Here is an 18,979-nt window from a genome sequence, read left to right as displayed (position 1 = left end):
TATCCCTTGCAAATCTTTTTGCCTTGTCAGTTGTCATGATCTCAACAACTCTAACATCTCCTTTCCAAACTGATCTCACACTACTGTTCCCAAAAAAGCCATGGCTATCATAAAAGCATTTCTGTGAGGATAAATGGATAAAGAATAATCCACACCAACAAAGCTCCTCATGTGCACTAAAAAAAAACCTTCAGTTCTGTTTTGGAATATCTTCTGCATTCCCACCCATTGAACTTGGGCTTCATTATTTACTCCCTAACTCTTTGGAACATGGTTGGGCCCAAGACTGCTTTTAAAGAAGCGTTCATCTTCAAAATGTGTTAGAATCAACAAATGTACCTTTATGTATTCACTTAGCAACCACAATAATCCATCATTTCCCCCCCACACACACAATTTTTAAAATTAATAGGCATGGATTAGGAGCATGTGAGGTACACCAAAATCCCATATGTCCTACAGATAGGATGGCTTTAATGTTCATAACTTTCAAGAACATTCATATTGCCGTAGTATCACATTTGTTCAACATCTGGCAGCATATGTATTTGTCAACAATAGTCTAAATCACATTGTTCATCCCAAGTAGAGTTGATTCATTGGTTCAGTACAATACCTATGTATCTACCACTAAATTCAATAATTGGTTCATTGAGTCTACTCTGATTGGAACTAACCAAAAGGATTTAGACTAATATGATTATCAAAAGATCCTTTAAAAATCCAGTTTCTGTCTTATACAAAGACAAATCCCCCTAATATATCAAACACATCAGGCTACTATATTATACTAAGTAAATTTAACCTCGATGTGTATATTGATTGTATTTTAATCCATGTTGTAAGCCGCCCTGATTTCTAGAAGGGCGGGATATAAATAAAAATTTTATTTTATTATTATTTAATTAATAATATACATGTGCCCTTTAATTTAACAAAATTTCACAAAATGTCTTCAAATCATGTGTCTTTAAGTCATTTCTGACTTATGGGAAATGGGTTTTTCTGGAGATGAAAATCTGTGACTTGCCAAAGTCACCCAGTGAGCTTCCATGGCCAAGCGGGGAATCAAACCCTGATCTCTGGAGTTGTAGTCTAACACTCAGACCTACACCCACTGGCTCACGCCTTCAAATTAACTCGAACTAAATTTCACTACTATTTGGGCCCTATCAGATGAGTTTCTAGATGTTAAGCTTCTAGACTCTGCAAATATCAAACCTAGAACATGGGATTGATTCTTTTGTACCCAGTCTCCACTATGCTAGAAAGATATGGGATTATAGGGAAAATTGCATTCTCGAAAGCAAATTTAAGTAAAATATTTAAATATTTGAAATATAAATACATTTAAGCAAAATATTTACTCATACCAGGTGTGAGCAATGCTTTAGGGTCTACACGCTGTTTCTGCTCTCTCCCAGAGAGTGGGGGGGGGGGGGCATAGGCTCCTCTGTCCTTGACCACCCACCCCACCTTGCATGCCTTTTGGGGAGCAAAGTCAAATCATCACCCTGGAAGTCTCTGAAGATACAATCCCCCAATTTTACACAATGTCCTCAGATCGGTTTTAGGCCAGAAAATATCCTTTATAACATGAGGAAGTGACTGTGGCTGGTCACTTCCAGTTTGTCAAAAGGGGGCTCTCTTTTCTTGGACTAAAATAATCTTGGGGCATGAAATTGCATAAAAGGGGGAAATGGCCATCCCACACTATTTTTGGCTCCCAAAATTGGGAAATGGGGGGTGCACTACGTGCTGAGGAACAAACACATGCAACTCACAGGCCACAATTTACCCATCTCTGGTGTCTATAGTAGTATCTCAGCCAGAAAGGTCATGCTCATTTATTTCATAGATGATAAAGCTTGTCAATCTAACTGTTCAGAAGAATGAGGAATTCAAACCAAGGAAACACATATTTTAGGAGTAAACCTAAACTGCAACAATCACTAAGGTATGACTTCCATTTCATAAACTAGCAGATCACAAATGGCTCCAATTATAACAACCAAAGGAGAGGGGAAAAATAAGCAGGCAACAGGAAGCTCTTCATCTTTTTGAGAGGCATACGCCCAAATATTTCACTTCTATTTTAACATCTTAATAACAGCAGTTACTAAAAACTTGTCCACATCTGTGTGCTCAAGTTGCATATTTTCTACCATAAATACAGATTTTAGCTAACAAGATGAAGTAAACTAAACAGTACTTCAGTTACTCTGCATTTTCTCAAAGTCTAAAAATTGGTAGAGTATGTGACAGGTCCATCTCATTTTTCTTAATGATGTTTTTATTATTCTTTCACCCAATTAAAGCAGAAATGGATATTGCATCTTCTGACTGTATAATTGTTATTGTAATCTGTTTTCGATCACTGCTTGGGAAATTGGTCCAAAACAACATAAACTATCCACAGCCTCAAAATTCAAGTCATTTTCTTTTACTACGACACTTAAGGAGACATCTATCATGTTTCTCTGGTAGCATGTGAGTATTATGGCAAAAAAGTTATTTGTAAGTTGGGAAAAGACATTACGAAAGGCACCTTTTACTGCAAAGTAATGCATAACTCATAACCGAGAATTTTATTCCTTAATAGCCAATAAAATATAAAATATCAAATCTAAGAAATATGCATATTCAGTTCTAACATATAAATAATAAAGTGCACACTGTGTTAAAATATGAATTCATACTCTTTTTTAAAAAATATAGGTTATTCAAAGGACATGTTTCACTTTTAGTATAACACCATCATCAGTAAGAAAGATCCTGAACATAAGGCTAGTCCTAAATATGCTCACATGACATTAAAGCTTAGGAAACCACTGCCAAAAAATATGTTTTGGATTTTTTTTATTATATTTATTTATTTATATCCTGCCCTTTACCCAAAACTGGGACTCAGGGCAGCTCACATTAAAAAAGTACAGTTAAAAGCATACAAAAGTAGTACATTAAAACAGAATTAATTACTATATTAAAACAAGTTATATATCAAAATAATAAAATACAACTAAAAAGATAAAAATGTTAAAAATACTTTAAAACAATCCAACGCCACCCCATGCTTTAAACAGGTAGGTCTTTGCCTGCCAACAGAAGGCCAACAAGGAAGGGGCCATTCTGGTCTCCCAGGAAAGGAAGATCCACACACAGTCTAGGGGCAGCCATAGAAAAGGACCTCTCTCATGTTCCCACCAACTTTCAATGGTGGTGGGACGGAGAGAAGGGCCTCTCCAGAGGATTTCAGAGCCTAGGCTGGCTCATACAGTGAGATGTGGCAGGGACGTAGCCAGGATTTTAGGAAGGGGGGGGTCCAGACTTAGTGTCAGCATTATAATTGGGCTTGCATGCAGTGGTGCAACAGCACACACCATTCATTTTTCTAATGGAAGGGGGGGTCCGGACCCCAAGGACCCCCCCCCCTTAGCTACGTCCCTCGATGTGGTCTGCCAAATAGGTTGGACCTGAGACATATAGGGTTTTATATGTCATAACCAGCACTTTGAATTGTGCTTGGAAACAAACTGGCAGCCAGTGGAGCTATTTCAATAGGGGTGTTGTGTGACCTCTAACCTAACCCTGTTAACAGCCTGGTTGCAACTCTTTAGACCAGCTAAAATTTCCAAACACTCTTCAAAGACAGCCAAAAGTAGAGTAGTCCAAATGGGATGTAACCAAAGCATGTACCACCATGGCAAGATTTCAAGGTGCACAAGTTTTAAATGTGCAAAAGCACTTTTGGTCACTGCAGAAACCTGGGCCTCCAGGTTCAGCACCAAGTACCTGCATCTTCAGGAGGAGAGTAACCCCATCTAACACAGGGCTGGATCCCTATTCACTGATCTGCCTTCTAACTGAACGGGAGCACCTCTGTCTTGGCTGGATTAAATTCCAATTTGTTTGCCTTCATCCAGTCCATTACTGATGCCATACCAGGACAGCCTCTTTGAATTGAGGTGGAAAGGAGTAGCAGAGTTGGGTGTCATCTACAAATTGATGGCACCTCACCCCAAAACTCCAGATGACCCCTCCCAGTGGTTTCATGTATATATTAAATAGGATGAGCATGTATTCGCATTTCACTGGGACCTATGTATTACTTTGTTGTGTCATGCCAACAGGCCATGTCCGGTCTGAACCAACAGGACATGTCTATTCAGAAGTAAGTCACATTGAATTCAATGAGGCATACTCTCATGTCTACTCTGAAGTATCATTATGTTCAGTGAGAGACCTATTCTCAGATAAGTGTGTACAAACATGCAACATGCATTACACATCTTTTAGATCTAAATCAAATAATGTCTTGGAATGCCAACTATTATGTTATTAAAAAGAAATTAATAATCAACTTACTGATATTAAGCTCTGTTTACTGTGGTCTAATGTGTTTTCTTATAGTCTAGAGATGTTTTTAGTACTAAATAAAAAGCAACTGCCTTTATATGAAGATTCTTATTACAATTTTTGCAAAATTGGAACACAACAGTCCTAAAATGTACACATGCACTAGGAATTCATTTCCATCAACTTCAATTATACTTCCATCATCTACTCTGTATAATATTAGTCTATGAAGCTAAGTATGTTTCTTGTAATCTATTTTCTTTTTGTATCAAACCAGCATGACAGCATAGTTCAAACTAAGATGAAAAGCCCTTCTGCCATGGTCCAGGTCTCAGAGGGGGAGAAGAACTGCTGGACCTGATCCCTTCTCCACCACCATTCCCTTCTCCTTTTGTGTCATGTCTTTTTAGACTGTAAGCCTGAGGACAGGGAACTGTCTAATTTAAAAAAATGTAAGCCACTCTGAGAGCTTTTATAGCTCCCAATAAATAAATACATCTCCCCAAAATTTAATGGAATCATTTTATGTTGACAATGTGCGATAGATGTGCATGTAAGAATCTGTGAATATCATATATTTGTTCTTCATGCAAGCAGTTCCAATCACCTGTAAATACACATTTACACAGCTATATATAATAAGTAAATTGGAAAATAAATAGTATAAACCAATAATTTGCACTGAAATCCCTGTAACCATAATGAGAAAAGCTCAGGAAGTTGCTGGAAAAATGAATGCTAACCATATGTATATCCATTCCATACAGGCCCATGTCCATCTCTCAGTAAAGGTGCATCTACACTGTAAAAATAATTCAGTTTGTCAACACTTTAAGTGCTGTACCTCTACCTTATGGAATCCTGGGATTTGTAGTTTCCCAAGTTCTTTAGACTTCTCTGCCAAAGAGTGCTGATGCCTCACAAAACTGCAAATTCCAGAATTCTGTAGGATGGAATCATGGCATTTAAAGTGATGTCTACATTATTTTTACAGTGTAGATGCACCCTAAGACTCAATAGCCAAGGACGGCTGAAACAATTTTTATGTGCAGGAACAAATATACTGCATGGAGCAGCCACAAATTAAGGAACAGGGCACATCACCATAACTGAAGACTTATTTCGTATGTTTCTCTTCCAGTGAAATTATCTTTTGTTTAAATACTGTATCTGTTAACATACAGCTTGCTGTCATGCCGCGTGTATGGGCAACAGTTTGTGTTTTTCATTAGTGTGACTGGAACTGTGGTCAAATCAGACAAATCAGGCTAAGACTATATTTTTAACAGGTACATTTGACCACATTAATGAAAAGCTCAAACTGTTGCCCATATTCTGTACAAAGTAGCACACCATATGTTAGTAAATATTTAAACATACCTGTGATGGAGCTATTAATTTCTATAAATGCCTTATTAATGTAGAATTAGTAGTAGTAATAAGTAGCCGTGGTAGCTTTAGTATCACACTTTTCACCCAAAATTGGGATTCAATGTAACTTACAATTTAAAAGAACAATATGATTAAACTTTTTAAATATCCTAATTAAGTTTTCATTGCAATGTGTTTATTTTTTTAAAAAAATGCTATCTGCATCAGATAGTAGCCATGAAGGACTAAGTACAACTCACAGGAGTACTAAAAGCACCATATTTAAGTTAATTATTTTTCCTGTGAACTGGATAACATACAAAATGGCTGCATATATTTGTTTCACTATTTGTTCACTACTAACACACACCGCAAATAACCGCAACTAATTGTAGCTCTCTGCAGCATATTTTTACAGTATGTGGTTTTATAAAAATGTGTGCGCATGCACACGCCAGCACACAAAGTTGCCTCACATTTTACCGGTTAACCACAAAAGCATGCATAAATTCATTTCAATAATTCATTATGTCAAACTGCCATGGATGGAAATGTCTTCCGTTTTTGGACAGCTCGGATTTTCATTAAAGTCTGCACATTATTGTGAGACAGGCTTGTTAAGGTTTGTTATAGAGGTCTGTTATAGAGGTCCCCCCATGCAGCAAAATTAATTTTTGGATCTTATCTATTTTTATGTCAAATGGCCTTTTAAAACTAGCAGTTGGATGCATTTGGGGGGGGATCATTTTGTAAAAGAGCAAATAGACATTATACCCACTATTAACCAATTCATAGGGAACCTAGATACTAAAATTGTCACACGCAGGTAGAAACAAGGCAACAGAAAAAATGTGTGACCAAAACAGTAAACTCAATACATCTAAATCTTACTGTACTCAGTAGGGCTCACCATAATACTAAGCACCTGCAGCTGCAATTCTTTAGCAGTTTACCCGGAAGTAATCACTGTTAAAAATCATATGAGACATGTTTCCAAGAAGACATTTACAGAACTACACTGGAAATTCCATAATTTTAATTACATTTATTATTGGCAGCCTAACCTGTTCTAGACTGTGTTTCTTGCACTTTCTATCCTCTTTCTGTATCTGTTTTTCACAATCCATTCTTGGACCACAACAGTGCAAGAAAAAAAAATCATGTGTATAAACAAATCTGCCAAGAATGACAAAAGGCTCACATCAGGTTCTTTGTAAGTCTTTGCAGCAAGGAACATGTTTTGTAAAATAGAAAAAGAAATAAAAAGAATGTACACTATATATTGAGCTCATTCTATCTTAAAAGACATTTAGTTGAAAGGAATGACATCACTACATGTTCAATTGTTATACACACGCCTTCAAAATGTTGTGCACATATTTGGATAGTCTGGGTCCATCAGGTATTCTAGAAACATCTATGTTCATATTAGACTACTTTTCAGTTCATTTTAATTATTATTGATATATATCTGATATTATATATATTTTCCGACTTCATGCATCCCCGCTCCCTATGTAAAAATGAACTGGTAATACAAACATTTCTCACTACTATTATGAAAGGAAGTGTCCCCTATGTCAATAAAATTTACTTGCAAGTACGGAGCACTAATTCCTTATAAATGAGTTCTAGATTGGCATGCATCCTCAAAAAAATCTTATACAACTTTAGACAACTATCACTGCTAACAACACAATCACTGTCACAAAGGGGGGGGGGTCAAAGAAATACTCTTACAATTCATTTTCTAGAAAACAATATTTTAGTGGAGAGGAAGACTTGTACACCATCGATCCTCTTTCTTGTAATCTAAATCAGCTGACACTCATTCTTCCACAAATACAAGATAACTACGTAACAATATGGATGAGTGCTTAGCTTAAATATGGTGGGAAAATACACTGTTGGCAGATAATTAAATATATTTCTCTGAAATCATCAGCTCTTCAAATGTTTGTCAGTTGTGGCTTTAGCTCTTAAAACAGTTTCACTTATAGAATGTCCTCATACAAAACTGCATCTGTTTCTGCAGAGTTTATACAGTAGGAACCAATTACCATAAGATTGATTCATCATTTATCAAGGGGGGAGTTACATCTTAAGCACACTCTATAGTTCAAAGTCAATATTTTGTGTTGCCGCGAGAGCGTTTTCCCTTCTAGATAATGCTGCCTGTTCCTGTTCTCTCTCTCATTCATACACAGACCCAGTCGTCAATTAAACACTTCTTTGGGTTGTAATCTACCTTCAGGCAGACAGTAGAAGTCTTCCTGCCACTAAAAGATGGTACTCTAAAATTAAAGTACTTTTAACTGTGACTAGAAGAAGCATGGTGTAGTGGTGTGAACACTGGTTTACAACTCCCAAGATCAGGGTTTGACTCCCTGCTCAGCCATCAACTGAGTGACCTTTGGCAAATCATACTCTCAGCCACTGAGGAAGACAAGGGCAAACCCCCTCTATAGCAATAGCAATATCAAGTACATTTCTATAATGTTCATCAGTGCACTTAAGCATTCCCTTAGTGGTTTACAATGTATAAGCTAATTGCCCCCAACAAGCTGGGTACTCGTTTTAGTGACCTACGGAAGGATGCAAAATTAACAAGTTCTGAACAAATTTTGCCAAGAAAGCCTCGTTATAAGGTCGGAATTGCCATAAGTTGGAAACAATTTGAAGGCACACAACAACAACAACAACAACAACAAAAAGGACTAGGAACTGATCTGCTTAACTTTTAATTTAGTCAGTATGACTTTCAGTTACATATTACATTATATGTCTCTACATTAGACCTTCCTAGTTTTCATTTACACTTACTCCCGAAGACATTACCCATAAGCATGATGCATTATTTCATTGTTGCCATTTCATGTTTATTGTATTTTCATCAGGTAAAGGGGTAATTCAGGAACCAGTGTGGTGGACTCTCGCAAGCAAAGGTGGTTTTGAGGTGAAGGGAGTCTACCTAGTGTAGTGGTTTGGATGCTGGACTATGACTCTGGAGACCATGGTTTAAATCCCCACTCAGCCAATGGGTAGCCCTGGGCAAGTCGCACTCTCTCACCCTCAGAGGATGTTGATGGCAAACCCCCTCTGAAGAAACTTGCCAAGAAAACTATGATAGATTCACTTTAGGGTTGTCATAAGTAGGAAATGACTTGAAAGTACACAACAACACCCAAGGGATAGTGGAGTGATTGATGTTGTTTTAAGTGATCTAGTTTTTCTTCAAGTGCCAGCATGATGTAGCAATTTGAACATGGGACACCAACTTGGGATACCGGGGTTTGGAACCTTGCTCAGCTATAAATCCCAATGGGTAACCTTGTGCAAGTCATACTCTCTCGGTCTCAGAGGAAAGTTTGCCAAGAAAACTCTGTGGTAGGTTCATGATAGGGTCACCATAAATAGAAATTACTTGAAGGCACACAACAACAACAACAACGTTTTCATATACAATCTAAACCTGTGGTTTTCTCTGGAAATGTTAAATTAGCCAACTATCATATCGCAATATATCTACAAGATATTGCTAGTACACTGACATTTTTCCAACTATGAAGGCTCTTTCTATATAGGTGGGATTCATGAAGTCCTTCAGATGCTACTCTACTGCATCTCCCAGTATTCCCTCCCATTGGTTATGCTTACTAGGACTGGAGGTAAATGAAGTCCAATAGACGGAGCATGACATTTCCATCCTTGAATGTACTTTCTCTTCCCCCGCATCTCTCTTTCACTCTCTAACTCTCTCTCTCTCTCTCTTGCTATATGTAAATATGTATCACATCAAAATAGTCAATATCTTTTATAAGACTTTTTTCCTCCAACATCTAACACACATTATTGCAGTTTTAGCATAAGAAGTTAGTATTAAAGTCAAAATATATTTCTTGTGCAGGTATTAGGATGCATTCCACTATTGTTGGATAAACATGTTAGAATTAAAATGTTACATTAAATATGGTTTATTGGCGCAGTACAGAGTGCCAAAAAGAGGCGCCGGGGAGGCATCTCTCCTTGCTTCGCAGCAGCGCCGTAGCAACCAAATTGTGCGGCATTGCTGCGCAGCAAGAAAGGAGTGCGTGGAAGTGGCTCCTTTTTTTGCGGTGCACTTGCACCATGCCAAAGCGCCAGTGATGGCACAATGACGTGCCAGCAGTGCAGGCCTGTTTGGATGCTGCACTGCTGGCATGTCATCGCTGCACGCACCAACTGAGTGCTGCTGCACAGCTGCAGCACACCCATGATGTGCTAGGGTTGCGGGGCGTGTGTACGCCCTGCCCCTGAGCAACTCTAGCACGTCATGGGCGCGCCACAAAGGGCCTGTCTGTACCAGGCCTTAGTCTACCAAGAAAAGTTACAGAAGTGCCACTTCTAACGTGACACACTTACCAGTAAGTCCTACTGACTTCCTTCTCACTGAAAGTAGTAAATAAAAAAAGAACTTATATAGCTATTTTGATTAACGTTTTGTTGTTGTTGTGCCCCTTCAAGTCATTTCCAACATATGAAGACCCTACGACAAACCTATCATGGGGTTTTCTGGGCAACACTTGTTCGGAGAAGTTTGCCTTTGTCTTCTCCTGAGGCTGAGACCATATGACTTGCCCAAGGTTACCTAGTGGTTTTCCTGGCCAAGCTGGGAATCGAACCCAGGTCTCCAGAGTCACAGTCCAGGACTCAATTCTTTCCAACTAAATAAATTTAGGACTCCTGACTTCTCTTCTACTTCTCATTATTATTTTTTTAAAAAAACCTATTAAACCTGCTCACTTTCTAAGGGGATGTTGTTGTTGTTGCTGCTGTTGTTGTTGTTGTTAGCTGCCTTCAAGTTATACTTGTGTCATGGCGATCCTGTGAATGAAATGTCTCCAACCCCAACCCCCATCCTCTCCCTCACTGCTCAGGTCATCTACATAATTCATGGTATATTGAGGAAAGAGAAAGAAAATGCCAATAAGCCCTGATCACGGGAGTGGTTTAGATACTATATTGCTGTAATCTAAGCATACATCTTCCAATGAACTCAGCAATACCTCCAAGCAAGTGCTTACATCCTACCGAAGTCACTGGAATTTACTTCTTAATAAGCATTTTTAGAGCCATGATTCCAACTTTTTATACTTTATCCTTTCTTTGTAATTCCTTTAATATGTAGGCATTGTGCATTTTAGTCTTCAACAAGACTAAACAAATCTTATAAAAACAGCTCTTATAAATGACATCTTATAAACAAATGCGCAAAAATATTAGTTCATATTGATGTTTCAAACCCATTAGGATTATGACTTTCTTTAGAGCATATTGAACAATGTGCTTCAAAATTATACAAAGCATCAAGCATAGGTATTTGACTAGAGAATATAGTAAGGAAAATGAGAATGCAAAATTGCAAATATTTTGAAACCAGAACAATTGCAGATTCGCATTAAACAAACCAAGTACTGAAATCACAGAGAAAGGCTTTTGTCTTAGCAGATAAAGGTGAATTGACAAGCTAAGTGACTCCAGAATGTTTAAAGATAAAAACTGCTATTGTTGTTTTTTAAAATCCTTTTTTCCAATTCACTCTAATAAGAAATCGTTATTATTCTCTAGGCTTTACTTTGAAAGATTTTAAATACATCAGCGTATAAAAATAAACGGTGTTAAAACCTAATGCTTTAAAAAGCTGTGTCATCCAATTATACATATCAAAATAGCATGTTCTAATAATTCACACAAGCACATTTGTCTTTGTGGTTGGAACTAGTTTGCACTATCATGATAGTCAACTGTTTTAAATATAAAACAATAGAAAAGGAAATATTTTTATATGTGTGTTCTTCCTAGAAAAATACCCCTTACATGGTAGACTGAAGGAACAATACAGAAGGACTCGGCACTTATAAATTACTCTATTCATTTGCAAGTAAATACTGTACTAGCAAAAGTTAGCAAAACAGTAGTCAAAGACAATATTCAACTGAGATTTAGCTATGATTAACTATGGACCCGAACAGACAGGCCAAAATAAAGCTGCTTCGGGTCACTTTGGAGGTGTGCTATTTAAATGACATGTGCATCTTAAGAGGCCAGAAGCTGCACCAAAGCTGAGCTCCGGTCCTTAGGAGCTTTATTTTGGCTTCTCTGTTCAGGCCCTAAGCTGCATTGATTTCATAAGGGTGATTTCAGTGGGCTTGCTCTAAGTATGACTACATCTGAATATAGTCCACTATAATTTTAGAATTAGACCTCCTGCATTAAAACTTGCATGGGCATTCAGACTAAATAATGTAAAGTTTACTTTACATTGCCCTATGAGAGACAACAAACATATGACTCTAATGCCAGTGTTCTGACCACACTCCATGTTCTATCCAAAGGCTTCAACTGAACATCAGCGGTGATTTCCCACTCATATTTCCAACAGCAAAAAAGGGTCACAACATGCTGGCAATTAACATTTGTATGTTACAGAGGTTAACGGTGATACACTACTTTTTAAAAGGCTACAAACCTGCTTAGGAGTAACCAAAACTCTAAACGTAGTTTAGAGAAACTGAAGTAAATATGCGTTAAGCCTAGGCTCTATGTGTAATATGTAATGTTTCGATTCAATTCTTGTTTATGATAGACTAAGACCCACTAAACTCAGTGGGGCTTGATTCCAAATAAACATGCATGGCTATTAGTCACAGTGGCTACTAGTCATGATGAACATACATATATCCTCCAAGATGCCTCTGTACAACTGTTGATGGAGAGCATGGGCAGGAGGGTGCTGTTGCATTTATGTCCTGTGGATTATAGTCCCATAGGCAACTGATGAGCTACTGTGTGAACAGAAATCTAGACTGGATATCAATTTGTTTTTATTAACTATGATTCATCTTCTTATAAACAGGACTGAATTGTAAGCCGTTTAATGGCATTTTACAATACAATTTAACATTTCTATGAGTGGGATTTCAAAAAGTACCTGTTCTTAAATTCCTAAAAGATGGAGACAGTGGGTTGGAGCCAGACATTGTCATGCTTTGAACAGATCCACAGAAATCGATGGGAATTGAGATTTAGCTATGATTAACTAAGCTGCATTGGTTTCATTGGGTTCCTTTCAGTGGGCCTGCTCTAAGTATGACTACATCTGAATATAGCCCGCTATAATTTTAGAATTAGACCACCTGCATTAAAACTCACATGAGCATTTAGACTAAACAATGTAAAAGTTTATTTCACATTGCCCTATGAGAGACAACAAAAGTGTGACCTTTCCATCAAAACAGGATAGTAAGATTCCATTAAAACATGTACACACACCGTATTTCTGTTTAGGTAAGAGCCAACTAGTGCTTGATTAAGTCTGAATCAATTATAGAGAATTTGATAACAAAGGATATGTTTAAACCTTCTACCGCTGATATAAGAATCAATTGGGATGAATCAAATATGACAGAGTACCTTGATGTTTAGGCTTGACAATGATACAGCAGCATGTTGTTTGTTCATTTACTTCGCAAATGGGAATGTCGTTTGAAATACAGTTTTAACAGAACTTACTTCTACAGCCTTCACTGTTTAAACTGAGTTATACTTGAGTTATACTGAGTTATATTTATGCAGAGCACATACTACTCTAGTGCTCCTACTACAGGGACATCCACCTCAGCCTTATTGCATAAATACCAAGGACACACCAGTCAATTTTATACTTCTCTGCTGCTTTCTGATATCAACCCTGATACAACATATAACGTTGCCAGATTTTGTGCAGCTGCAGTTAAAATTTGCCAGGCATAGACCTCCACAGCAGACTAGTACCAATCTTGTCTTGCTATACTGGAATCTGAAATGATACTTTAAATGCTGTTTTTAAATTGTGTTTTTACCTTCTTTTATTGTGTGCTGGTCTGTGACCATAACAGAGATTCTCTTGAGTTATGCTTGAGTCTACCAAACCAATTTTCTGTCTTTTTAAAAACATTAACCAAAGGGAAAATGCACACGAAAAGGGAAGAGTTGTGAATATAGATATACTTTCACCAGGATTTTTAGAAATCTGACTTTCCTGGCCATTAATCATTCTTTTTTCGAAACGCTTATGGAGCGAATTACTGACTGAGAAGTGCCGCCAATTCTAGTAAGTGAATGTTGCCCAGCAGGGATATAAAGCTGTCAACACCACAGAGCTCTTGCTTGCTTTAACCTCTCTCCCAGGCATCATATGTGCTTTAAAGAGATATTCACCTTTTTTCCCCCTCGCTCACTTTTACTATAAAAGCTGCCAATCGTGAATATCGCAGGCACTTCTGTTTTATTACATAGATGCTGAAAATAGAGCACTTAGATAACTGCAGGAAGTGACAGAATGCCTAAGGCTGGCTAATTCGACTCAGATTAACATCAGACACCGTTATTAAATTCCCAAGGCAAAATGCCTCTAACGGGCTCTAACTTTTCCTTCAAGAGTTTTACATCTCCCCATAAACAACAACAACAACAAAAAGTTTTTAACGTCAGAACAGCTAACATGTACCAGCAATAGTAGAGCATTTTGTAATCTCATTTATTGTATAGGGGGGGGGGGGAATGAAATGGACCAAATTCAGATCCTTGCAAGTGTTTCTTTTGCTAAAAGATGCCATTATTGGGAAGGAAGAGGAAGGAAGGAGGAGGACGAGGACAACAACAACAGCAACAACAACAGGTATATGTCCAGCATAGTAACTGCCAGAAACTTCAGATCTGTTAATCATGCTCAATAATAATGATGTATTCTTAGCAGAGTGAAAAAAATGGTACATAGTAAAGAAAGAGTATATTACTGTTTTTCTCCCATGAGATGCAAAATAATTTAGGTTTTTGTTTAGAGATAGATAAGATAGATAGATAGAGATACATGTGCATGCGCACACGAACGCGCACATATGAGTGACTATCAAATATATGAGTGACTATCAAATAATACTTTATAAGCGAATTAAAATATTTCAGCTTCTGCCTTTTTCAGTTGTTAAAAAAATGACTTGGATTAAGGTGGCAGACTGGAATACTAGGTCAGATTAAACTTTATTATATACAAATACATATATTTGTCTGTGTATTTAAAATCTACTTGTCAAAAAGCCAGCATCTTGACTAATTAATCATTATCTTTCAGGCCGATAACTAATGTTCATGAAAAGCCTCTTCACTTTACTGTGTGCTAAATGTTCCTTCAATGCAACTACAAAGCTTGCCATTTCACTTTCATAAGGCAGAGAGAGAGCTGAACATCTGGCATTGATTCCTCTTTTTGATATAATTAAGAATTCTCACATTGAGAAAAATCATATCCAAGTGGTTCAGTTAAAAGGGGACAAGATTTGTACTATTTTCACATGGATCCTGAAACCGTGTAAGCTTCTTCTGATGCCCCAATTTATAATTTGTTCTCAAAATGTGACCAATCTTTTCAAAAATATCTTTAAAAATATATACTTTAGAAGGACAGTGGGAAAAAGCCTTTCACAAGATAGCTATCTCAAAAGCTTTTCTAAAATAAGATGAAAATCAATTGTAGTCATTGCCTTATCAAGGTGGGTTGATCTAATTACTTTAGTACATAGTATTACTCATCTAAGAAGCACATTTCCCCCCATTTCTTGTTGGCTTCTGTTCTGTTTTTAAGGAAGTACTCCAAACATAAATATCTGCTTTAAGCACAGAGTTCAAGGGAAACTGTACTGCAAATCTCCTGTTTAAACTGCATGGAAAGCTAACCTCTTAGAAGACCATGGCATTCAGAAACCAAAATATTCTTTTCAGATTCTTTAAAAATAGCATCACAAACCATTGTGGACTCCTTTGGAGAAAGCATTATAGCAATTTAAGATCCATGTATGCCAAAATATTAATATAATTCTCCCCATTCTCCGCAGCGTATTTTAGCAGAGCATCTTGTTATATTAATGTGCACTTAAACTCTTTCAAACAAAAAATGCTTCTGAACTGCCCCAAATGCTTCCAAATAGCCCTGGTTTACTCCAGAGGTCATTCTGAAACATTTGCAGACTGACCTAGCAACAAATCGGTAAGTATTCTTTTTATTACCATGCTAGATAGAAACTTATGAAAGTACAGTATTTAACTGTGCACTTTTTCTCTGTTCTGTCTAAGAAAAGAACGAGAGAAAGAAATGCATTCGGCAAAGGTTTCCAAGCCAGCCTTTAAACTTTTTTTCTCACCCAGTGTAAAGATAATATGAGCTACCTAAGAATACAAAGATAAGTAAGATCAGGGAGACCGAAGAACCTCAAGATGCAGTTTCTTCAGCAATTGCTAACACAGAGAGCAAGGGACAGAGAGAAAATGCTGAAGCTCTTAAAAACTGGCAGAATGGCACTATGCTGCACTTACAGCTTGAACTACTAGCTCTTTGTATCCAAGCATATTAAAGTACACAGAAAAAAGGCATCTTAGCATGTGGTATGTTTGCAAGAACTGCCCATTAGACTATCATCCCCCGCCCCCCCCCCCCCCATAAACTTTACAGAAAGATTAGGTCCCATTATAAAAAATCAGCTCCAAAGATCCTCCAAGATGCTGTTTCTCAGCAGTTTCCAGCAATTGCCAAGACACTGAGCAAGGGAGCTTTGGGACACAGAGAAAATGCTGAAGATCTTAAGATGGAATAATAGATTTGAATAAATGAGAATCGTGACATTCAGGATTTTTGTGTATCTGCGTGAATTATTTAAGTCACACCACAAGGTTAAGAACACGATATAATTGCATAAACAAATCTGCAACAGCTGGATCCTTGCTTAAAAAAATTAAACTGCAGTAACTCTATTTTAAAAACCAACTTTCTTTTGTTTGGGGAAGTCTGGGAGAGTATCTGACTTATAGAGAGAGATGCTTTATATTCTACATATTGCCATGAAACAACTCATTTGAATATTTTGAACTCACAGTTCTAGAAAGCCATTGCTGATGCATAGCTAGACTCCACAAATTTCAAATGAGTGACCCTCTCCTTTTCTCTCCTCTCTGACAAGTGACCCACAATACATATGTATACTGTATTTATCTCCATGCATCCTTAGTTACTAAAATGATCGCGCCATCCCCTTAAAACTCTAAGACATCTCCTATTAGACAAAGATTTTCAATCAGTTTCTAATTTCAATGTATAACTGCCTGGAAAGGATCCCTTGCCCCCCCCCCCGCCCTCTTTAATCCAGGCTACACTGCTATTCCATATCATAGTCATAGCTCTAGAAAACATACCACTTGCTGTGATGCCTTCTTTCTGTGAACTTTAATGTGTTTGAAGAGAAAGAGCTGATACCTTTTGTTTTTCAACTCAAGACTCAACTCAGAAGGAGGAATCTTCTCTGCACAGCTACTAAAGAAGGACTAGTTTCTTTAGCTCCCAAAAGCACCAAAAAGGCCACTTTTGGGGAAGTTCAAATAAAAAGAAATGTAACTTTTCTTTATACCCCGCTTTTCTGCTACATAAAGTCTGTACAATACTATATCTAACCCCCTCCTTTAAAAAAAAAAAAGGATTAAACACATTGCAACTTAAGATCAATTGATAATAAATACTGCTAACAACAATCTACTGGGAAATGGGAGAATGATAGTAGACTTAAGGTGGGGAGAAATCATTAGCTAAGGTTGTCCTATTTGGGGGAAGAGATCCGTCTTAAAAGAAAAACACCCAAAGGCACGTTTATTATTATTACTAACAAAAAATAATAAAATAAAATAACAACTCAAAAGCTTTCCATAAAGACATACATACATATATATATATATATATATATGCTAACCAGAGGGGCAAAATAAAATAAAATAGTAAAATTAATAACCCAAAAACTTTCTAAGAAGGCATGCATATATATATATATATATATATATGTTTCCTAACAGAGAGGCAAAAATAAAATAAATTAATGAATTAATAATAAAATTAATAACCCCAAAAAGCTTCCCACATACATACATACATACATACATATCCTAATAGAGGGGCAAATAACAAAATTAATTAATTCCCCCCAAAAGCTTCCCAGGAAAATCCAGGAGGCGCCTTTCCCTAAACCAAGCCAGGTCCAGCTGGCAGAGAGTGCCCAAAGGATGCCCCAGCGTCCCTCTGTGTCTGTGTGTGTTACCTCCCAGGGTCTTGGCCAGGGCGCCGTTGCTCCTTCCTCGGGCTCCCAGGGGGCTGCCGTTCTGCTCCAGGCGGGCCACCTTGGCCGGGGGAGGCAGGGCCAGGGGCAGGGAGGGCAGAGGGGCCAAGGGCCCGCCTTTGGCCTCGGGGCTGCCTCGCTCCGGGGGGCTCTCGCGGAGATGCTGCGGCGGCGGCGGCTGGGGCTGGGGCTGCTGCTGCTGGGACTGCTGGTGGTGCCCGGGGCTGTCGCTGCTGCTGCTGCGGTCCATCCTGGCCCTGGCCGGCGACAAGGGCCCCCCGGGAAGGTCGCAGTAGAAGGAGCAGGGGCCTGCGGGGAGACACAAGAGAGGGACACCAGTAGTCAGAGACCTTGGCCCTGGCCCTGTCCCGCCATCCCAGGAAGAAAGACAGGCAGAGACACCCCGAGGCTTTGGCATCCCTAGGGCTTCCTTGTGGGTCCCTGTTCCAGAAGAGTTTCTTATGCGGCATCTTCAGAGAAGCCCTTAAAGTCCTATAGCTTCCCCTTTCTCCTCTCTGAGGACGATGCCACAGATGCCGGCGAGACGCCAGGGAGAAACTCTTCAGGACCACAAAACCCACCCCAAACACCGGGGAAGGAAGGAAGGAAGGAAAGGGCTCCCTCCCGTCCCAGGAAACAGGAGGGAAATGGGCTTCCCATCTCAAGCAGGAATAAGCCTCCAGGAGAGTGGAGGACCAAATTGAAGTGTCCCGGGTGTTTCGCGCTTCAGGGCCCAGGAGGCAGCAGGAGTCCGGGAAGGGGAAGGTCCCAGCTCTCAGCCTCCGGCTCTCCTCCTCATGCCCCCGAGGGCCAGGGATCCCGGGGGAGGAAGGCTGCCGTGCCTGGAGGCCCAAGGCCGGGAAGCGCTGACCCAGCAGTGGCGGGGCTTGGGGCGCTCCTTCCCGGGCTTTTCCGGGAAAGGTTTCCTCAGAGACTGAAAAGGGGGGGGGGGGTTGCCATTGCCTTCTTCTTCTTCTTCTTCCTGCCCTGAGGCTGAGAGAGTGGGACTCGGCCGGGGCCAGGCAATAGGTTTCCTAGCTGAGATAGGGACTGAAGCCCGGTCTCCAGAGCGCTCCAAGCCC

General features: G+C 38.9%; 1 protein-coding gene across 1 annotated transcript in view; it reads right to left on the bottom strand.

The window, feature by feature from the left end:
- SATB2 (SATB homeobox 2) overlaps positions 1–17,975 on the bottom strand; it is a 185,202-nt gene extending 167,227 nt beyond the window's left edge. Inside the window, exon 1 of the mRNA XM_089519484.1 lies at positions 17,880–17,975. The gene's annotated coding sequence lies outside the window, so the exon portion shown is untranslated. The remainder of the gene's footprint in view (positions 1–17,879) is intronic.
- Positions 17,976–18,979: the final 1,004 nt, after the last annotated feature.

The sequence above is a fragment of the Sceloporus occidentalis genome, unplaced genomic scaffold (assembly GCF_023333645.1).
Source record: "Sceloporus occidentalis isolate IW3139 unplaced genomic scaffold, rSceOcc1.0.p SCAF_4, whole genome shotgun sequence".
NCBI classification, from domain to species: Eukaryota; Metazoa; Chordata; class Lepidosauria; order Squamata; family Phrynosomatidae; genus Sceloporus; species Sceloporus occidentalis.
Note: the sequence above shows the minus strand (reverse complement) of the source record. Positions and strands in the feature narration are given on the sequence as shown.